The following is a 24163-nucleotide window of genomic DNA, read 5'->3' on the forward strand; positions in this document are numbered from 1 at the left end:
ATCTAGTAAATGTAATAAGGTAAAGGATGAAAAGAAGAGTGGAGCAACTGTAGATTGATGACCCTCCAAAATATTTACTATAATGTTCAAGAATGAGAGATTCAAAGGTGATAGATATTGAATGAGATGAAGGAATTAAAAGCAAAAGCTGAGTGAGAAGAGTGTAATTAAAAATATAACAAGAAGGCTGTAAGTTTCTTTTCTAAGAACATAAAGGGATACCTGTATATTTACGAAAATTCATAATTCATTTTTATTCCGACTGAAGTCTCTTGGCCCATGTCTTTGCCTTCAAATGGGATTTCCAGGGAAGAGAATTCTTGAATTAAGAGATATTAGGATCACAGAGGGAATAATGAAATTTGTAGTTCCGGGATGCCGTTAGGTCAGGAATAAAAGGAACATTCAGGTAGTTGTGTAAATTAGTTGAAAAAGAAGTATTGAATTTATTTTATTTATATTAATTAAGTAGGTTGTTTTAAGAATTAATTATTCTAAAACCAACTAACATTCACAGGTTGAATTAGGGTAGTGTAAAAAGTAAGCCGTGTGATGATTGTTTAGTGCTTTTCATCAGGTTTCCTCACTTTCCTGAAGCCCGTTTCAAGTTCAAGTTCAAGTTTTCTTCAAATTCACACTTTGAAGAGAGTTAAAATGGCGGCTTAAGTTAGTAAGTTTACTACCTGTAAAGAAAAAAACAATTTAGAAAACATAATGAGAAAGTAATGAACTACCCTTTCTACTTGTGGGTTGTTATTGGATGGTGCTTTTTCTTTTAAGAAGACTCCCGAAAGCAAATTTACAAAAAGGAAAGCCTATCAGGAGTCAAATGAAATTACTCGAAGAAAATTCACTAACCAACAAAAGAAGATTTAAGCAAAAGTTTGTCAGTTTGTAGTTTAATCTAGGCCTAATTAAGAAACACAAAGCCACAGACTTTTAGACGCCTTCACCGTTTCAGACGATTTATTTCTTTCAGTTATTGTTTCATCCTTAATTACTGCACAGTAAGGCAAGTTTTTATTCTTAAAGCACAAATTATAAAATAAAACCACGCTTAACTTTTTCAAATAATTATCAAAATTGTTTTATTAAAAGTTTAGTTATATCCAAGAAACCTTGGAATGGACCAGAAATAAGGTTTTTTTTAAGGGTTTTTAAGTCGTAGAATGTGAATTTCATTTTCCAAAGAGTATAAAATAAATTAAAGTATTTGAAAACGTTTCTGTGAACAGACATTTCTAGTTAATCTATTTTCGTCCAACTTTGAATTTCAAATGTTCCCTAACATTAGACAGAAGGTACATTAAACGCATATTGAACCGATACTGTAGAAGAATGCTTAAAAGTTAAAGCCACACTAGTGCACCAAAAATTTATTGAATATAAGGGAAGGCCTACAAGTGAAGTAACATTGTGATTATCTGAAGTAAACAGGAACAATGAAACACCCATTCATAAAAGGTTTGCGATTGATTGCCAATTTTTGGACCAAGGCTTTTTAAATATTTATTAAAACATTGAAACACCTGCAACAGAACGCTATTTATGATGGCAGGCAGCGATCCCTGAGCGGGCGTAAAGGCGTGGAGTTGTATTACGCAATATTGTTTCTACATTGTCCTTACATAAGGCGATCTATCAATCCCAATCAATCTGTCTGGCGATTCATTTGTACAAAATTACAAACGTCACGCAATCTTGCGATCATCTGGTTAAAAATTGTCTATCATAATATAAAAATGTTGTAAAAAAGCCGAGGTGGAAATGAACATCGCAGGTGAAAACAACTAAGCTTCTGCATTATTTCTTTCATTTCAGTGACATATTTACTTCTCAGTCAGAGACAATACTTCGCGGATAATATTAAAATTATATTTCAATTATAATATCACGAGTTTAAGTTATGTTTTGGATAATTTGATGCAGCGTAATTAATCGAAACGATGTCGATATCATACTAAGTTATTTAAAGAAAACTATCTTCGTTGAATTCTAGTTCAGTTTAAAAGCGGTGGTATTTTTGCCAAATATTGTGTTCTTTCTTATTGATATCGCGCTTCCAACCCGCTAATGGAGAATTGACGTTACAATTCTAATCGTTTAACTACTAGCTAAGAATAATTTGCGTGATGGTTAAGAAAGCGTGAGGTAGAATAGACGTTTTGATTGAAGCTTTAACAATCTTTACTAAGTATTCTAAGATCATCTCACGCTATTGTCTTTTTTCTATTGACCTATTTTCTGTAAAATCACTTTTATTTCGAAAATTATTTGAAATATAAATTTATAAACAATGTGAAGAGGCAACCTACTCTACATACAAAATTGATTTAGGTACTACAACTTTTGTCTAGAAAACTCCAACTATTGTATGTATTTCCGTTCTCCAAATGAGACATCAATGTTTTGGATGTCCCATAATACGACGATATTTAGGTTTTTTTGAACATGAAGGTGCCAAGTATCTTTTTGGTGTGTTCTTTGAGCAACTGCAGAGAATTCCTGAAATAACAGTCTAGAAAGTCATTTTTCCTATGTAAATGTTTGAAATAAAAAAGAAATTGATTTTATTTATCAGGATATTCTGGAAAGAATCAAAATCTACAAACAAATTGTAAATTGTTCCTAAAAATTGCTTGCAATTTCAAACTTAATCCCCCTTTGTGATACTATATTATTTTTTTGTGTAAATACTTCTAAAAATGAAAATACGAAAAATATTACATTCTATATTTAGTAGTAATTTCTTTTATTGTCACATGACATTAGCGAAGAAGATAATCCTCTTTCGTGACAATAATCTCGTCAGTGGAAAAGCGAACAAGATGTAGAGAGATTAATGGAATCCTGTTCGGGCGACTACTGTGAGAAGGAAGTGAATGTACCGTTGCGCTGAGAGACCGAGATCACTTGTACACATACTCCAAGATGCCGTCTTTCAGATAAGGAAGTTTACCATTTTCGAGGATATCTCTCAAATAAGTTCTTTTTCGCTCGCAGATGTTTTATATTATTGTTGGATTTAGGATATTTTATTTTATTTACGAATGTTTGTTGGCCAACTGAAACGGGAATATTTTTTTTTTTTAAGAAGTTTTATTTGAACATGTTTTTATATATTTCTTTTCTTTACAACTATCTTCAAATAGCAACAAAATGATCTGGACCGAAATAATCTCTCAGCTCATTATAACTTTTATTTACTTTATCTTTTTCTTTTTTTGTGCAAGCTACAATAAAAAGAAAGGTACGTAGCTATAACAGCACTCGAAGAAATTAACTTTTTATCACATAACTTTCTTTCACTTCTTGAAGTAAAGTTCACAAAGTTCCTTCAATTAAGTAACTGCTACTAAATGCTAGAGCTTTTATTTGTAGAAAAAGTATACATGGAAAAGAAGCACATTAAATGGAGAACCAACGACTAGAAATATATATCTTAGAATAATTCATTTTTATTAGAAAAGAAAAAAGAATAATGAATACAGTTATTTAAAGCATAAGTCGTCTACTTCAGTTCACCACAATAATAAATTCTACCAGTTATTTCTTTTATTTTTAGTAAAAGATGTTCTTATTTATTAGCGCGAATGTATATTAGGGTGACGAAAACCCTTATTTGCGAAGATGTATTTCTTAGGGAGAAATCATTTTTTAATGAGAATATTAGTAAGAACGTTAAAAAGATCAAGACTATTATCTCATGGTTGATAAGAAATTTTATAAAAACATTTCTAGATTCGCGTAGATTTAGACTATCTACGAGTGAGGCTGGTTCCAAACAAAACCAAGTTCAACTTTATTCGGACTAAGATTCTCAGGCGGCTACGACCGGAACTGGACTTTCATCCTGGTTGGTAACTGCTGTTTTTTCTCTTCGGGGTAGTAAGTTGGCCTAGGAAGAATTTTGATGTCTCATGGTTTCTCCTAAGCCAAATTACAATATACTGAATGTTTATTAATCATGAATTGTTACGCCATATGCAAAACTTTTCCAATTAAACGAATTGTACACAATAATAAAGGGCATGTAATATTAGTACATAAAATCAAGTAAAAGAGAAAAGTAAGCAAATAACCAAACTAATTCTCCAAGGGAAAAGAGAAATGTTTAAAAATGTATTGCAGCTGAGATTAGAGCAACAAGAGCAGCTTTGTAGTAAAGTAAAAGTTAATTATTTTTTTTTTAGCATGAGGTTAAAATTTAAAAAACAAATCACTATTTACTTAAGAATTAATAAGTTCCTTACATTTCTTTTTAGTATTTACCCAGCCTTGATGCAGGAAGGACTGCTATTTGTTTTAATTTTCTTCTTCAACTAAGACTTCTACTTCTTGTAGAGGTTTCCTCTTGAGGCTTGCTTTTAGCAGATTAATCTAAAAGGCCCTTCCTTTGCTTTACATTTAACGTTTAGCAGGATTTGATTACCACTTAACTACGATGAAAAAAGAAGCCAATAATAATCTTTTCAAAAAACTTTTTCTGTCTTTGTCACCTGCTTTTATGGCCAGAGCTAAAATAAACTTAAAGGGGAGCCTTCATTTGGGAAATGGAAGGTAAAATGCAAGGAAAAACACCGAATCGGCTTCCAGTTCGTCTAGAATTCTACTTTTTCTGATTCTGTCACATGCTTTTATGGACAGAGCTAAAGTAAATACAAAGGGTAATCTTTATTTGGAAGATGAAAGGTAAAATACAAGGAAAAAACACCGAAGTGGCTTCCAGTTCGTCTAGATTTCTACTTGTTTTGACTTGATATCTAGTTTTAAGGCCAAAGCTATGATATACACAAAGGGTAGCCTTCATTTGGAAGATTAAAGGTAAAATAGAAAGAAAAAACACCGAATCGGCTTGCAGTTTGTCTAGATTTCTACTTGTTTTGTCTCTGCTATCTAGTTTTAAGGCCAAAGCTATAATATACACAAAGGATAGCCTTCATTTGGAAGATTAAAGGTAAAATAGAAAGAAAAAACACCGAATCGGCTTGCAGTTTGTCTAGATTTCTACTTGTTTTGTCTCTGCTATCTAGTTTTAAGGCCAAAGCTATAATATACACAAAGGGTAGCCTTCATTTGGAAGATTAAAGGTAAAATAGAAAGAAAAAACACCGTATCGGCTTGCAGTTTGTCTAGATTTCTAATTGTTTTGTCTCTGCTATCTAGTTTTAAGGCCAAAGCTATAGTATACACAAAGGGTAGCCTTCATTTGGAAGATTAAAGGTAAAATAGAAAGAAAAAACACCGTATCGGCTTGCAGTTTGTCTAGATTTCTACTTGTTTTGTCTCTGCTATCTAGTTTTAAGGCCAAAGCTATAATATACACAAAGGGTAGCCTTCATTTGGAAGATTAAAGGTAAAATAGAAAGAAAAAACACCGTATCGGCTTGCAGTTTGTCTAGATTTCTACTTGTTTTGTCTCTGCTATCTAGTTTTAAGGCCAAAGCTATAATATACACAAAGGGTAGCCTTCATTTGGAAGATTAAAGGTAAAATAGAAAGAAAAAACACCGTATCGGCTTGCAGTTTGTCTAGATTTCTACTTGTTTTGTCTCTGCTATCTAGTTTTAAGGCCAAAGCTATAATATACACAAAGGGTAGCCTTCATTTGGAAGATTAAAGGTAAAATAGAAAGAAAAAACACCGTATCGGCTTGCAGTTTGTCTAGATTTCTACTTGTTTTGTCTCTGCTATCTAGTTTTAAGGCCAAAGCTATAATATACACAAAGGGTAGCCTTCATTTGGAAGATTAAAGGTAAAATAGAAAGAAAAAACACCGTATCGGCTTGCAGTTCGTCTAGATTTCTACTTTTTCTGATTCTGTCACATGCTTTTATGGACAGAGCTAAAGTAAATACAAAGGGTAATCTTTATTTGGAAGATGAAAGGTAAAATACAAGGAAAAAACACCGAAGTGGCTTCCAGTTCGTGTAGATTTCTTCTTGTTTTGACTCTGATATCTAGTTTTAAGGCCAAAGCTATAATATACACAAAGGGTAGCCTTCATTTGGAAGATTAAAGGTAAAATAGAAAGAAAAAACACAGAATCGGCTTGCAGTTTGTCTAGATTTCTACTTGTTTTGTCTCTGCTATCTAGTTTTAAGGCCAAAGCTATAGTATACACAAAGGATAGCCATCATTTGGAAGATTAAAGGTAAAATACAAGGAAAAACACCGAATCGGCTTCCTGTTCGTCTAGATTTTTAAAGCATTCTTGGTTGAAATGTATGGATCATAACTATCAAATCTCATTTGTAAATGTGATGTGGTCCGCGCGAATCTTGCCTGTTCCGCTAAATGGCCTGTGTTTGCACCCCTGCTCTAAACTTTCAGAGTGTCCATGTGAACCAAAAAAGCTCTCTGAGCATAACAGTACAATCCATTCATCCACTTTTAATAAGGTGCAATTAAAGTGCATTATTAACTCCTTAATTTACGGAAAAGTGCAATTAATATCTTAGGGTATGATTTATTTGGAGTTGATTTGAAGTGAATTTTTTAATTAGCAATATTTAAATACTAGACCTATTTTCACTTTATTTCCTTTTAGATAAAAATGTTGAGTATTTAGAGCGAGTAAGGGCTCTCTGCCAACGCTCAAGCAGTGGCCTGGAACAATTCTGGCGCCATCCGACCATTACGACCCGTCTATGGGTTACTTTCGCATCATATACCATTGAACTAGCTGATTCTCCAAGTGTCCTCAGCTAATATTCCTTCCAGTCTGATTTCACTTCCTTATTGTGGCTGAAATCCATATTGCCACGTGGACACATATCCATGACCTCAAAATGAATGTTTTTGATACCATAACTGAATGCAACTGAGTTGCATAAAGTAAAAGCAGCTTGCTCCTTCATATTTTTTATACATTTTTTGTCAGTTATACTTTGTTAAGAGTCTTGCACCTGATTGGATTTCAATCATTACATGTATTGTATTTAGAAGAATTTTGTTGAGCAAAAAAGAGAGAGAAGAATGGTATAAAAGGGAGTGGCACGAGTCTTAAGGAGGGCGTTAAGACATACATTTAGTAGACAATTAGACTAGTGGTTTGTGGACAGGTTAGTTTTTTGGATTGTGGAGTGTGGTTCTAATTACACTAACTTCTCCTCTCGACGCTAGGGTGTAAGTTCATCTTTCCTATCCCCACCAAGAGTTCATCTGCGGGCATTGATACGCCTCCTTCTTTCTTTATTAGTGAGGTGTAGCACGCTGTGATGATGCTGTTTGGCGCGCAAACTTTTGCAAAAGCACTGTTACAGGCGTAGGTGTGTCATATAATTCGTAGAAAGTTACTACAACTATTTTATAAAACCTTCTCTTACTGAACTTTTACAGGTTTAGAAAGTACTGTTAAGTCCTTTTGAATAGAGTAAATAAAGTTTGTTTTTGTATTGTAATTAGAAGCTTTTTTTAAAAAGAAGTGAAGTAAACGCATATTTTTTAGACGGGGTTTAATTTCTAATTAAGTGCCATGGACGGAGGCAGGAGCTCAAACTTTACTATTAACTTTTTTTAACAAATAAAAAAGTTGCTACACGCAGGATTCAAATAGAGGTGGGAATCCCGACTTACAAAGCCACGCTTCATAACCACAAACAAAACCTCTCCTTTTATAAGTAGCTTTTTTAAAAGAGCGGAAAAAGTTTCTTTTTCATTAATCGGGTTAAACGCTTTCGGGACCTCTCTCATCCTTAACTGTCTCGGCTCACTTTTTGACATCGTTTCAACAACTTGTACAGAGATGACTGCTTTTCCTTGACTATTTGTAAATCGTAAACGGTATTTTACAACTAAATTGTGTACGAGAGGATAGACTATCACCACTGCAAATCCCAATAATAAAATATAAGATAAATCTAATATTCAGTATCACTGGGAACTCGCGGAAAAAGAATAAAAACAGTTCTGTCCATCAATGAAAGTTATAAGAAGATAAATGTGGGATCTACCTCTGCAGCTGTTGGCTGAAGGATACCTTCCTCTAACTGACAATCTGTCGTTCAATCTAATTCAAGCACAATTGAGTCACCACCGGGAATTTTAAGCTGCAATCCATTCAACATATTGAATATTTAAGATAAAATGGAGACCACACCTGCACGTCACAATAAACCACCGCCTACTTACTTAAAACACGTTACGCTAATTGAACGAATGAATTATGCTAATCTCTGTGCTATCTTGTTCTCCTATTTGGCAAAGACAATTTCGTACGCATATCTCGCATAACGGAGCTTTTCATTGATGCTACTACCTACAGAGCCTACAGAGCAATAGTTCAATATCTGAAGCGACAGATCGCCGAATATCACTAGTTAGATGAAGGTAAGGCCTACAGAGTGGTTACAGGTCACTTAGTCCAAACAGTTCCCACGGAACAAATCAAAGCAGAATTGACAGAGCTTGGGCACGTCGGTGAGAATCGTCACTCCAGTTTTACATCCAGATACATAACAATGTCTTTTTCGTAGACCTAGAGCCGAGAAATAATAATAAAGACATTTTTGGCATCGAAGTCCTTTGCTACACATGAGTTAAAATTCAAGGATTATTCAGTTTTCTAGCCCAAGTATTGCTGACAAAAAACTGGCCCACGTTGTAAATTATTCAGTATCACAAACGCCTTGAAATTACGATTAAAGCTGTGAGAGACAAGTATGTATTTCAGGGAGAGTGGAGACGAGAGAACACCCCTTTTTCAGACTTAGGACATTCCACCTAGAAAAAAAAGAAGAGATATCTACTAAGGTTTTTCGAAGAATCGAGGCCTAGAAAACATGATTTTGTATGTCTGATACCCACATAAATTTAGTCTATTACATTTTGGAAAAAGCGCAACAAACGTTTAACACCCAAATCGGGATTCATTTGTCGAGAGGTTTTTTTTTTTATAGGTGTGAGATTCTGCGGCTAGCTCGTCACAACTAGGTGACCAAAATTACACCTCAAAAACAGGAGCAAAATAGGCTGATTAGTAGAGAAAACTATGACGGTTATGATAGAGGAAATTGTTGCCCACAGCACCAATAATAACGTAGGCAGTAAGTAAACATGGGTACGACAATGGGAAGTAGAGATTCCTAGAAGCATCCCCAGAGGATTTAGGTAAATGGCCAGCTCCTTTGTAACTACACACCAGCAACAACAGCATCCCTTCGACTGGACCATAATATTTACATACAGCCTTTGAAAACAGCGCATATCTACAACACTTTCCTCCAATTTCTAGGTGGCCAATAGTAATTTGCTCACGAGTCCCCTATATTATATTACCACAAATAGGACTTTCTGAGATTAAAGAAAAGAAAATATAAATATGTAAATATAGTAAGAGAAAAATGGAGTTATCTTCAACCCACTCGCTACAATTAAGGTTATAATAAAACTGAAAGAAGAGAGTTTATTTAGAATGAATTTAAGTAGATTCAATATTTTTGCTACATCTTCAATTACGAAGAAAGCAAGTTGAAGTATAAGAAGATTAAAAAAATAAATAAATGAAAAACAACCCCAGTTGAGTCACCGCACTTAAACTGAAGATATTATTGATCTACTTATATATCTTGCATTTACCCTAAGTTGAAAACCATTTCTTTTGGCTAGTTAATGAGCCTTATATAGACAAATGACTAAAAATTCTTTACCAGCGATTACTTTTACCATCATTGTAAACTGGTTTCCTCACTGCTAGTTCTAAATGATTGGCAGAGTCGGCTGAACATTTCTTTTTGCAAGGAGCGGTTGGCTTTCAATTTAAATTCATATCATATATTGCTTATAGTTTCGGTTTATTTATGAATTAAAATTTTAAATGAATTTACAACAATTTAAGAGATAGTTAGCTTCATTTGATCTTTTTTGTAATTATTAATTTGTAATATTCGCCTAAAACAATAACAAAAATAACTTCCTATTTATCTAAACGGAATATCCGTTCTCCCAGCCAACTTTGATGTCATCTTGGACAAAAGACACTCGTGGAATCCTCACACAGACTCAAACGCTCCCAGCTCCAAAAAAAAAAAAGGTTTCCTACTTCTCTACGACCTACTCAATAACTATACTAGATTGTCAATCTCTAATAAAAGACTAATGTACATTATTTTACAAAGATCTCTATAAAGGTACGGACTACGAGTATATGAGACAGTTAAACTTTGGAACATTAATCCAAACGACCCAATCTTAATATCCTCCACCATTTTACCTGCGCCCAATCTTACAATTACCCATAGATCTCAATATTCCCTCTACATTTGCCCAATCCCAATTTCACTCCAGTCACCAAGCTTACTTTCTAATTCTACCACAGTCTATTCATAATCTCTCCCTGAAAATGAACAATCACGATTACGGCGTCGATAGTTCTTGGACCGTATAATAGCGTAATGGTGAATCATCAACAGTTGAATTTTTCAAATTCATAAAAGATTGATAATATTTAATGGATGACCACCTTTATTTTGGAATCAAGCTAAATAATGAGGACCATAATTTCTTGTTATATTCAATCCAAATACAGTTGTAAATTTCAAACATAAATAAACTCGTTTAAACGTTCAGTTGCTTTCAATCTAAAAACGTGACAGTATTAAAAAAAAATTCTCAGAAAACGGTTTAAAATAAAATAATTAATAAACAGTGGATCGATTTTCTCATAATTCTCAAGTTTTCTCACCGAGTCAATCTTTTCCTCCACAAAACATTATACAAGAATTTTACAAAATATTAAAATGTTTCTTAGAAATAAATGCTGCGAGAATATATAAATAGAAGTAAGAGATCTAGAGTGAGCTGGAGTGATCGGGAGTTTACTGAAAGTCGCTGGAAATTTTTTCGAGTTAATCGCCAAAAAATTAAATAAAAAAAAAAAATTATCCAGTGAATTAGAAAATTCGATATAGAGGTACTAAACGGTTGAGTAAATAATGTACGATAATTTACCAGTTTCATGCCACAATAAATTAATTGATAAAATCCATAAAATATGGTTGATTGAGCTAATAGATTAATAATTAATGCTGCACAATCAGAGATTAATTTATCGCAGGGAATCTTATCTATATATCGTTCATCTCCACGTATTGTACGTAAAATATCAGTAGATGTGACAGCTGACATTTATATTTGTAACGAATGAAATCGATTCGTATTATGACATTATCAATTAGGTAGTAACTCACTCTGTGTAGATTAAATAATCTTCTAAAAGTATTTTTTGAAATTACAAGTACTATTAGAAATAAAGGCTGTTTTTATCCCATCCATCACAGGCTCAACACTATGGTCTTCTGCAGCACTCGACCCTCTAGCACCTTTAAGAGAAAAAATTAATTTATTAACACCGACCAGGGCTTAAACGTTGACCAACAGACAAAAAAGACAAGACATAGATTAAAAGCAGTTGGACTTTTGGCGGAGATCGGCCTGAAGTTCCCTTAAGAGGAAAAGTGAAAAACGAGGATACTTGGGAAATAATGTTAAAGTAAACATTGTATCTTAATAATTTTTCAGGCCATGATTATTGTTTAATTTAGATACTATAACAATAATATTATATTTAGCCTTCAGTGATTATAAAGAAAAATATTTATATTCATTAGAAGCACCAGAAAAAGGAATATTAAAGATTCAATTACTTATTTAGCTGTTTTGAGAGAAAAATAATCTATTTATTTAATAAAACTGAAAGAAAACAAAATACAGAATTAGCCAGTATTCTTGAGAGAATTATACTAAAGTTAGCTCTGGCCGCCATATCTCTGGGTAAATGCAAATTTCTTTAGGAAGATCGCCTGTTACCTGACTGCCTGTTGGGATTATTACATGTCCTCAGCATCCATTTTTTAATTCAAACATTTATTGTGATGACCATCACGATATCGTTATGAAATTCCAGGCTTTGAAGAGACTATTCAATGAAAATCGCTTATAGTTGATGCAATTAATCTTTCGGAATGAAACTAAGAGGTTAATTGAAAATTCACTTTCATTAGCAAATAGTTGGCTTTTCTTGGAAATGTCTACTTATAAATGCAAAATTTCAATCATATTATAAAGAACATATCCTACATAAAGCTTGGTGAAGTTTTAGTTCATGAAGTTCCTTTGATATTTCCCCCACAACCAAAGGATCTCATGAAACTTTGATATTTTAACGCAAATGAGAGAAACATGTCGTTTAAAGATTACCACTTTTTGCTATTTAAATGAAATTAAAGAATATTAACTTCTAAAATCTTAGAAATTAAATTAATTTCTTCTAAACTACTGTAAACTAGAATTTTATAAATAAGAATATTTGAATGATTTATTAGCTTCAGGAAGACGTCAATTCCTTTCTTTTCTCCTGCCTGATTTTGGAACATCAGGAGTCACTTTAAGGAGTGTCAAATTTGTTTTGGAATAAACAATATCCTGGTTTAAATAATATTGTTTAATTTTCTTTGAAATAATTATACATTGTCCGCCAAAAAGTTGGGAGAGTATATTCGACGCGATAATTAATATTATTTATTTGTGGAAACTAAGGCGTTAATCTGTCAAGGGATTTAATGAATCTTCGAGGTAGCATTGATCACCTTTACAAATCCAATCTGTAAGCAACTCGGAGAACAATCTGTATTCTGCTTATCAATGCTTGAGAGAGAAACAAACTTATTTATCGATTAAAGGTACCGTAACTCCCAAAACCGTGCCGTGTAATGAGCCTGACTTCAACTTTATACCGATGTCTGAGACAAGGGTATATGATTGTCCTTATACTTCCCTTTGTTTCCTGGATGATCAGTGTCCTTTATTGCTCTTGTTGTCACAGCTGGCATCCCTCTGTAAATTCTGCCGCGCAGATTTACTTACCTTTATCATTTTTACAGTAGGTTTTTTGGCTTCAAAAAATTTCACACAGCGCATTTTGCTCAATAAAAAATGCTACAGCTTTTCCCAGTTTTCTTAGGTTTTTTGTTGTTTTTTTTTTGGAAAAACTAAGAATAACTGTTCAAGAAAAGTATTTCAGGACATCCAACTTAAAAAGAAACATCCTTCTAGAGTAATCAAAACGAATAACAAAATTTTAAGACATCCAACTTTAAGACCATGTTAGTAGTAGTCTTAGAAAATGATCTTTTTTTTAAATATATTCTACGTATTTGTACAAAAAAAAATATTCAGTTCGGAGTTGCCTTGGAATCCTCTTAGAATTCAAAATGTGGGTGTAAACTGAAGTTTTGAATAAGTGACACTTCACTTAAGGAGGCTTAAAAATGGTAGGAAAAAAGTACTATTCATTTTAAATATTTCGTATAAGTAAGGGCTTATTTTTGGTAACGTCCTGGTTAAAACTCTGCTGTTTCTTATATTATGTACTAAAAAAAAAAATTGTGTACATGATCACCTCGGTAGATTACATATGTACATATATTAGTAATTTATACATATCTCTTTCCATTTCACATGCTGTTTCATTGTTGTATTGGAACCATTGTTGTCAAGGCAACATCATGTGCAAAATGTTTTTTGTTCTTTTTTACTTTTTCATTTACTATAAAATGTCAACGTACCTGTCAGATTTAGAATGGATTACCATACATATCAATCTTAATTTAGATTCAATACACATACTTTGTTTGCGTATCCATAGCAAACAGATAAAATTCTGCTTTTAATTAATGGTTTATTTTTCTCTGAGCTACAATTTGACTTTCGATGACGAAAACATATTATTCTTTTCTAGTCAAAATCTCGGTGATGATTCTAGAGAATATTAGAGGCTGTTCTATTTGAATTGGGTCTCACTTAAACCCAAACAACTAACTGTGCTTTCTTAATAAGTTCTAATCCATTATTTCTGAAAACGAATCCTACTTTTGAAGTTATTTTCACCTAAATTCAATATTGGGAGGCGGTTGAGGTTGAAAAGATTAATTTGAAATTTTAGAAACATTTTAATGAAAAACAGATCCAATTTACTTTTGAATCAATGAATTTAAGACCAAGTACTTGCTCGTAGAGGGGGAGATAATGATGAAATATCACTCGAAGGGTCCCAAGTAGAACAGATAGGTGCTTTCATCTATGTGGAAACGCTTGTTACAAGGGTCAATAAGGCAGCCCATGAAATTCAAAAGAGGGTGATGCGGGTGGATAGTTTGTGTCAACCCGTCAGCTGAGAAGTAAACTCGTCTCCAAAAAGACTAAAACTATCCACTACAAGACAGGACGAAGAGAGAGATTACAGTCTTTTGAAAGACAAATTATGACGCGTCTCTGTGGCTTTAAAAAAAGAGGGTAACTTGGAGTAAAAAGTCTAATCTAGAGATAGTGCACTTCTTTCAAGAAACTACTACAGAAAAGATGGTAACGCTTGGCACTCTGAGATGAGCGAGCTATGCTCATGATGGAATGATGGTATACCTGTTAGTAGTAAGAAATTGAAAGCATTAATAGAGAAGATGCTGGAATTTAAGGGGCGCCTAAAACAGTTCATTTGTAATGTAATAGTGATGTGAGTTCAGAAACAGTTGCACTACAATACGCAGTTGGAGTATATCAACAAATATGAATTGAAATGATAAACAGTTTCAACAAATTAGAACAGTTATTGTGTACAATAAGCAACAAGAAAGCGGATGTTGTTAAATTAATAGATATCTGGCATAAACAATTTATTAAAATCTTATTACGTTGTAAAAATTGTACAGAAATTTCTGGGGTAACACAAGAATTCAATTTTAAAAGCAAAAATTGAAAATAAATTTAAGTCACAATCTTATTAGCATGTTTACAAAATCATTGCAAACTGTTTAACTCTTATACAATAGAATTTTTTACAGCGAGCTTAAAAAGTTAAATTGTGCTTTTGTTTGCACAATTTATCCTCCGTTTAAAAATGAGAATTGCTTAGTTTAATAACATCTACTAAGTGAATATCAATTACATCAAACAAATAATAAAATCAAATATTCAATAGTCACTAAGAGGGAAGATTAATGACAGTACCTGTACCTCAAGGCTTTAATAATCGTAACAGTTATAAAGATCATGTTTTATTTGATGTTCTCTCTTCTAATATTTGTTCGCGATATTTTCCGATTATAGTGGGAAAGTAAAATTAGATTAAGAAAGTTAATAAAATCATTTGTGAGTTTTATTAAATAGTTCGTAGTGAGTTAACATTGTTAAAAGGCCAAAGGCAATATGGTTGTTACATGCTAACTTAGTGGTGTTGATAGCAAGTTGGGGGACAGTCATCCCAAGGGATCCCATATATTTCTTCGCTTTATTTCCTGCCTCCACCTCCGCCAGTCCAATTACATCTCTGCAGCATCAGTTCCCACCGTATATGTACGTGATGAACATTACTATCATCAACACTATTTCTTCTTTATTCTTCTTTTTTTTCATTTAATCGCAGATATTTGTGATAATTTATGGTACCATTATTATGGGTATCATTAGATGTTTACTTTCTTGACCTCAAATTTAAAATGGGTGAGAAAATGTACATTTCAACAGCGTTATTACTATTAATACTTTTTTTTAATGTACCCAGAAACAGCGACAAAAAGCTAAGAATAGAAAATATTTCAAAACTGATTAGACGAAATGAGAACTGGCTTGTTTTACGAGGACTTAGCCTGTAGACAGAAGATATGCAGCACTATTATTCGGTTCTTTAACTTATCGTAATGTCACTTTAAAATTGAGCGAAAAGTAGGTTTTTTTTGTTAACATCAAATCTGTAGGGGTTTAATTCAATTCCATGGAGCCGTGCACATCACTTAACCAAATAAGGAGATTTGAAATCGCAATTCCGATTCTGATAAATAATCATAGAAGTTATACAAAAATGTCAGCAGCTAGCTCTATTATGTGAAGGAAGAAAAAGTTATTTTTTTGTTTATTGATAACTGTGCGTTGGTAAATTATTGATGGGGTTATCTCAAAAAAGAAATAAAACTCTCTAACCCTGAATTCTGTCTTCTGCATGAATATATGCAACGTTTTCTTTCTACTATTAGCACGTATCTTCGTCTATGTCCCTTCTGGGAAAACGGTGCCCACGCTATTCCTTTCTTTTGTCATCAGCCCCTTGAATAAATTTATGGACAAAAAAAATGAAGGTTTAGAATAAAAGAATAGCAGAAAATTGTTCAAACCGAAACAGAACAAAAAAAAAATAAAATTGTTAGATTCCCAAAATTTATTTCAAATAACAAACAAAATGTCTCACAAAGAGTGAACTGTGAACAATAATTTGTTCCTTACTAGAAAGTTCTGTAGTAATTTTGTTTAACACCCAGCTGTTTTAAAAGTTAGCTGGAAAGCTCTTTGTGGTCACATGACCAAAAATAGTCCAGTTACTGCGAAAAGCTATCTAAGATACTAAGTTTTACTTCACACATTTTATGTAGGTGTCAAAGAGGTTTTATGAAGTAAAAACAACCTTACCAGTATTCCAATACTATTCTATCTTCTATTAAAGCTACTTTGTTACACCATGAAATTTAACTTCTTAATATTTGCTAACGGAGAACCAATTTTTTATATTATCTACGCGTAGCCATATAAAAGACAATCGCTTGCACAAGAGCATGTAGCATACAAACTTTATTCTTAATTTGCAGTGCTAAAAACTTAATATTTTATAAATACTTTACATTATTAGAAAAATGCAAAAAAAATATAAATGATGCTGCTAAGTAAAGGAGTGGTATTACCGTAAAATGACGATTTTCGAAATACTAACGCTTAAGCCCAAAGAATACCAATAAAAAAAAAAATTCTCATCGAATAATTGGATACGTTTAAAAAATAAATTAAATGGCCTTCAAATCCGCCCAAGTTAACGAAGTATATAAGAGAACAACCTGCTGAAATTTGCTGCTCTTTTCAGACAGTTACTGACGTCTCACTGATTGTCTCCCTGAATGTAGTTTTGGCAATATATCCTTCTCGCGCCTGTAACGTTCGTCCATTAACTGTGCGACGGCATTTACTGTCGTTAAATAGTAGAATCCAGAAACCGCTAAGGTTGCGGAGAATATTTTCAATTGGAGAACGTTTCGATTAAACCGAATCAGCGAGCGAAAAGGATGCACAAGATAATTTGGGTCAAATCAAATTGAAGATTCAAAAATTTTTAAAATTCCAAACAGTTGTAACATGTCTTTACTTACGTCGTAGAGCCACTTCTTCAGAGATATTGGCCGCCAATCTGATAACACTATTCATATATTCCTAATTGGGAAGTTAAGCCCCGCCCGAAAAAATAGGCGATTACTTTACTTTTATTCCGATTACACAACCAATGTTTTGCAAATTGTGCGATGATAAGATTAGAGTTAACGTTGACATCAAATCATAATTCTTACTGTGTATGTTCTTTTAATTGAAATAGATGAAAAATGTCTGAGTTAGGCTTAAATTAAATTTCGATGAGTGGTAAAGAGCGTTTTAGTGAAGTTAATATGCTCGTAATAAGGCAGCTTGAGACCTGCAACAGCCGCCCTATTCTCCTTACTGAATTAATACTCAATGAATGTCTACTCATAGTTTGGGAAACAAACTAAATGTTTAAGGGGACGTCTTTGAACGGTGAGGATCAGTAGTTGTTTAATTAATCAGGAAACTATAGGAAGAGTAAGTCACTGCTAGCTGTATACTGTAAGAAGTTCCAGAGGAAATGGGCTTTCCATCTGGCTACATCAATAATAATTAATGAAACTTTTTCATCTTTAGTTTATCCGGTTTACAAATTCAAGGAACTTTTATTTCTCATCGATCATGCGCAGATCCTAAGCAAAACGGATGTATCTGTAATATTTAAAAAATAAGATCTTATTTTCTTGGATTTATTTGATAATTTAAGATTTTTCTGTGTCTGTAAATTCTAGATTAAGTTTACATTTTATGTTGTTTTGTTCGCTAAACATTGAAAAAATTTTATTTGTCGGGTATTAGATATAAAAATAATTAGATTAGAGTAAACTGCTAGCTTAACTCAGATAACCAAATAATAAATTCCTTTAATTACTTGTAATGGCAAAAGTAGTAAGTTCTACCCTAATAGCCTGCGTCCGGTTTGTAAACACTAGAATTGCAGGAATGATTTTTATCGCTTCCTGTTTTATTGCAGCCAATAAAATAAGATTAGCGACAGTACAATAACAAAAAAAGATGTAGTTTTTCTTGCGAGGTAGTAATCTCCATGGAAACTTTGATAATCTGATAATGATAATAACAATGTGTTTATCTAATTAACAATTGATTAATGAGGTTTGTAGTAATGTATTTAAATATTAGATCTAATCTGTTGACATCAGGTTTTCAAATATTTAATTTAGAAGTTGATTGATTGATAATAAATAGATCAGGAAGATTCTGGAATGGGTAGCTCCAGGAAATAAAACACGGTAGATAGTTGTAGACGTGGGCAGCTGAAAATAATAAAAAAGAGAAGGTTGCGAGAGGAGGAGAAATGTCTCAGTTGAAAGTTATCTTTGATTGTAGCGAATGGCAAATTAGAGCTCAACAATGCCCAGTTAGACACGTTATAAATTAGGCTCTCGGGAACTCCGATTCCCGACGTAGGTCATTTATTCCTCTTTAGAAAATTATTGGAAAATTTTTCATTACGTTTTGCCGGCTATGGCTCTAACAAAATAGAATGTTCATCTTTTATGCTTTCTGTATGTATTCTGAAATTTTAAATGTTGACCGATTTCTATGCAAGCAACGAAAGATCTATAATAGTTGACGATAAATCATCTAGCTTGTGGCTAAAATATATTTAGATAAAACTGTAAGCGAGAAGGTGGACCGCAGAAAAGTTGTACGATGTCTATCTATTCATTCATGCTACATATTTCATGTGCCTTTTTATGATGCATGTAACAGAACTGTACGCGTACTAGAATTACGAATTTGAAAACCTGCCAAATACTATATCTCAATAACTATTATCACTAGGATATTGCAATTTATACCAATCGTAGAGCTAACTTTTACGTATCATCAATTTGGTAAAGAATCCATTAAAATCTGGACAATACGAGGATAAAAGTTAGTTTACTATTATAACGACGTCCAAAGCAAATTTCTACTTACATCTTTGGCAGATTACGATATATCATTTCCGTTCACTGTACTCACTATCTAAGCTAGTAAGAAATATGTAATTATATCAAAGTTGATTCACTGCTTATTTATAAAAGGCCCAGTATTGGTTTTCTTTATTACACCTTCTATTATGATGCTTTATCTATTGGAAGTATAAATCAATTTCTGTCAAATGGGTAAAGCCCGATAACTTTTATACGTATTTAGTGGCTTCCTCCAGGCAGGATATATAAAAAAGTTATCGTTCCCCATATTACTGTAAATCAATTTAATAAAACAAGTAAAGGCAATTTTATTTAAGTCGTTTAAGTCGTTATCTATTATTTATTTATTTAGTTAAAAGTACGTCACTTTAATTGGGTCTTAAGGTGATTTATATGGATGCTTTATATTGGCATTATTTTTTAGTTTGATGAGTTAATCCATTTTGAGGATGCTGTACAGGGAAAACAAGCCACTATCAACTCAAACATAAACTGCGTCGAAACCACGGAGAACTGCAAGGCCCTCCGTCTCATCCGCTAGGTTAGAGAAACTCCAAGATCTGAAAGACAAGCGTAAGACGCAATACAAAAAAAGTGTGACAAATGCATTAGTCTAACAGGGGACATTTAAGACAGGAGTTAATTTGGAAAAAGGACCTAATGGATTCTTTGTTGAAGATACAGGAGAAGCCAAAATATCTTCTTGGTAAATAAATGCTGATTACTTTCAGCATCATTCAGTGGCATCCTCATAACCAGCCTAAAACAGCTGCTTGGCGTTGCTTCAAATTAAAATTAGCCTACTCTCTACGTTTCTTCTAAAATGTTTGTTCCATAGTTGTGTCTTGGCTACTCTTACTAAACAGGAACTAAACAATCTCATTCAGCTTTCCTCTGCGATATGCTTTCAGTATGATTGAGCATATTTGTATGATTACTGAGTCCTAATTTGGCAGCGGAAACTCGTTAAGTTCTAAAATTCAATACAACTGCTTATTTAACATCTGAAGTTAATGGATTGTTACCGTCAATCTGATCCATAATCAGTCAGTGAGCTATAAATAGCACTTATAAAAAGAAAATCCAGTAGATGAATTCTCAGAAAGGAATCAACTTCGCTGTTCTCTTAGCAAATTCCTTCCTTCCTTTGGAATTATTTATTAAACTTAAAAGTTCTATTAAGTTTTTACAAACAAATAATCTTTGATGTTTAAACAATCCAGAATCCAACTTTTCGCAGTTTAAAGTTGCCCTCATAATTAAGTTTTAGTTACTTAATTATTATTAATAAAATATTTAGATGTTTTAGTAAAGATCAAAATTAAATTAAGTTGAAAAGTTTACCAAAGAGAGACTTTCAGCAAGTTGATGATGTTGATGAGCCTTTACCTGTTCAGCTAAGTACTACCTAGTATATAACTAGACAGTGCACTCCTCCTAAACGTCCTCGAAGTAGGTGGTTAAAAATTGTTAATACTAAGAAACTTAAGAAAATAGCTTGAGAAAATTTAACCACAATTGGATACATTTTCTCCTAGAACAGGAACTAGAAATCTGAGTTATAGTATTATCATTTGAACATAGAAGATAAGGATTAGTGAAAAAGATTGTATAATTTATATTCTTTTAGATCTAAATTAGTTTTTTGTTTCTCTATCGTGTTTCCGTTTTTCCTCTTGCATTTTTATTATCTCTGTCCATTTTTTAATTAAAGCTAAGAAAAAAAACATTATAAAGGTGGTAGAAAGTGAATTAGTTATTAAAAGGAAAGTTGTTTCACATCTTTTGTAAATTGTTTCAAAAGGCAACTTTTCATTTTTGTTATTTTTATGCGCTCCATGATAAAAACATTCTTTTCGGAATTGGAAAACCTCAAAACTAATAATTCCAGCGAAAATTCAAATTCCAAAATTTATTTCTTCTTACGTAAAAACAAAAAATTAATATGTGAAATTGAAAATGGTGTCGATCTTTTCACTAGTTTTTTAAATAATGAAATAAATTAACGGCGGTACATTCTATTATTACTATTTGCTAAATTTTGACGGAGGTATTTGTATTAAAGTAATTATAACATTACTACATTAAATTTAGAATAAAATAATATGTACATATCATCATAATTTCCTTTCATGTGGACAAAAAATAGCAGAAATAATTCATTTCTGCCTTAAAAATACATATTTCTCATTTTTATGAACCCTGAATTAATTAATTTTACCCCTCTTTTCGCTGTAAACGAGATCCTGGTTATTGGTACTGTATTGGTTTTCTGCCAGAAACCCACACTTTGGGAAAACCTAAATTATTAAATCTGGGCTGAACGTTCTCTTAAATTATTCTAATTATTCAATTTGTTACAATTTAAACAAGGCCTCCTACTTCAAATAAATTTTTATTAAAAGATCTTCAAACAAAATTGTGGAATTCATCTGTGTAGAGAAGGTACAGGGAAACTGAAATGAAAAATATTCTCTATTGCACTAGTTTACTTTATTTTTGATTAACTTAGAATTCTCCTCCATCCCTAATCTCACTTACGATTTTAATCTATCGTAATATGCTAAAGAGAATAAGCATGGATGATACAGCTGGAAAAGGTGTGACGCATGAATAATAATAAATCGAAGTGCAGAAGATGTCTTCAAAAGGAAGAAAACAACTGAGGAAGAATATTTTTCCAAAAAATTAAAAACACTATTATAGAAGTTACAGTGCTGCAAGATATTATCTTCTACGAAGTATAGCTTTAGAAGGCGTCAAGAAGTTCCTTCAGTAGCATGTGGATGACACAATATTGGCTGAAGAATTTAATTTGCGAATAGTTTAGTTTAGGAGTAACCTCAGTCTTAGATATAGATTGGGTAAGCATAATTTTATTCTTAAATTATCATCTTTTTTTTTAATGAATATAAATGTTGAAACAAATCTATTGAAAAGATGTAGTACTGTAGTAAGCGATTTACTTTAATAAGTAGATAATCAATTATCATTCGGAGATTTGCTGTTTGACTCAGCATGACCTCATTTCTAAATCGGTCACCCTTTTGTTTATCTGATCCAGTAAGTAGAAGGAAACAGAATTAAACCCGGAGACAGAAAAACAAACAATGTTTTTTAAAATGTAGGCAACTTGTACTAAAAACCCCTGGGATACTTAATGATGTTAGCCTTTTCAATTTAAGTTTAAATAATAATTGATACATCTGTTACTTGCAAACAATGATTAATTACAGCTTAACTGAGTTAACGAAGTCTTGTCTCCATTTTCACTTCAACAGGTAGCTTTCACTTCAATAGTTTTGTAATTAGATTGGACAATAAGTAACACTGAACCAAATTGAATCGCAGATGGTTCCTCCTTCTACAAAAAAAAAGGATGTTTTTTACTTTCTCTGAAATTTGTTTACAGAAGCATTACAGTAGCAGCTGCTCTTTACACTTCAGCTTCAGTTTACAGATGGTACGAGCAATCAGTGTGCAACGGCCGTTTGTTTAGTCAGAGAAGCTCTCTGTAGTGTGCATTTGTTGTTTGGTGATTTCGACTTTCTTTTCAACATTGGTGGATTATTGAACATGTTTTTTACATCTCTGTGCTTGTACGACAGGTTGGACTGTCCATGAAGAAGGAGTCCCGACTTAAATAGACCACTTTCATAACAGTGGCTGCCTCCAGGTAGGAAACAAACTTTATTTCCCTGTTTATTTAAACTACATTCATTTAATCCCTAATGTGTTGCAGCATCTAAATATTTAGTGAAACTTCCATTTGTAATTATAATTTGTAAATTTCATTTATATTTGTACAAGAGCATGTTTGTTAGTGTCAATATTAGATTAAGTAAAAAATGTAATTCTAGGACAAGGGCATTGTGTTCTCAAACTTTCTGTTGATATCCATAGCAACACAGCATGCCAAACTGAGAATGAATTCCTTGAAAATTATTTTTGTAGCTCATTAAAGTTACTCCCAGAAGCCAAGAATACTAGATGAACACAATTACATTCATAACACATCCTCAGAAATTTCTTGTGCCCCACTTTCTTATAACTCTGAAATTTGCTATGTAAATTTCCTTCATCTGCAATTATTTTCATTTCATAATGTTATATTATTATTATTTTCCATGTTATTGCAATTTGTTTATTTTTTCTCCAATACTGAAACAGGCATAACACTATTATGATTTTTATTATAGTATAATTTTCTTTTATCATCCATATTTACAACAGCCATATTCATCATCAGTGTATCATCCATATTTATCATTTATTTACAACAGCAAAATTTACAAGTAAATATAATTCTAGCGTAAAATGATGTGAATGACATTTGAAGAAGATACCCAGTGGTAACACTTCATGGTGAAGATGATAGGATAAGGAGTTGTGGAATCTTTAATAGCAGAATTTTATCAAATCGGACCCGAAGGGAATGGCAAGATCATTATTTAGAGTTTTATTGGAAATATAATAAGGAGCGTAGATGATTCTTTGGCAGCCATCGGACTGAATCAAGCCAAGATGGCCTGCCTTTTCAAAATAAATTAGGTGTACTTTTTCTGCTAATGAATTGACATTCCAAAAAACTTCCTTACTACGTAGGCTGTTCCTAATTGCATAGCTTTCTACATAGCGAAAGTATGACTTCATAATGTAGCCGAACCTCTTCGCAGAAACAACCAGTTCTTTCCGGACAAATCCGTTCGCCAAGACAACCATTAGGATCATAGCTTCCGTACATCCGTCTCTCATAGCGCGTAAGTTCGTTACCAGACCTTGGCACTCGTGTCTCTCCATTCAATATTACGGTCAAAGGCAATCCCCAGAAAGCCTTGCCCAGACAGGTTATATCCATCTGCCTTTGTGGACTGTGAATGCCCAGTTGGTATTGACCTAAACATTGTTGTTTGTTTTCCTTTACTCGGCTAAATAGCTCGAAGGCTTTAAATTCTTCTCTCAAGCATAAATGTCATAGTGATTAGTATATTTATTTACCTCAGCACAATAGTTCTGCTCTAGGGAATTTATTGACAATGTGCTTCCATTAGAAA

The 24163-nt window shown here is 32.8% G+C and overlaps 1 protein-coding gene across 5 annotated transcripts in view; it reads right to left on the reverse strand.

The window, feature by feature from the left end:
• LOC141452857 (FMRFamide receptor-like) overlaps positions 1–24163 on the reverse strand; it is a 220171-nt gene that overhangs the window by 120577 nt on the left and 75431 nt on the right. The window contains exons 2-3 of one of the 5 annotated variants that reach the window (XM_074125316.1): positions 11190–11321; positions 510–683 (exon numbers count right to left, since the gene is read on the reverse strand). The exons of 3 other annotated variants lie outside the window; for them this stretch is intronic. The gene's annotated coding sequence lies outside the window, so the exon portion shown is untranslated. The remainder of the gene's footprint in view (positions 1–509; positions 684–11189; positions 11322–24163) is intronic. One more of the 5 variants, XM_074125317.1, reaches the window with a different exon arrangement.

The sequence above is a fragment of the Rhodnius prolixus genome, unplaced genomic scaffold (genome assembly GCF_049639745.1).
Source record: "Rhodnius prolixus isolate KJV_2025 unplaced genomic scaffold, Rpr scaffold_3, whole genome shotgun sequence".
Lineage (NCBI taxonomy): Eukaryota > Metazoa > Arthropoda > Insecta > Hemiptera > Reduviidae > Rhodnius > Rhodnius prolixus.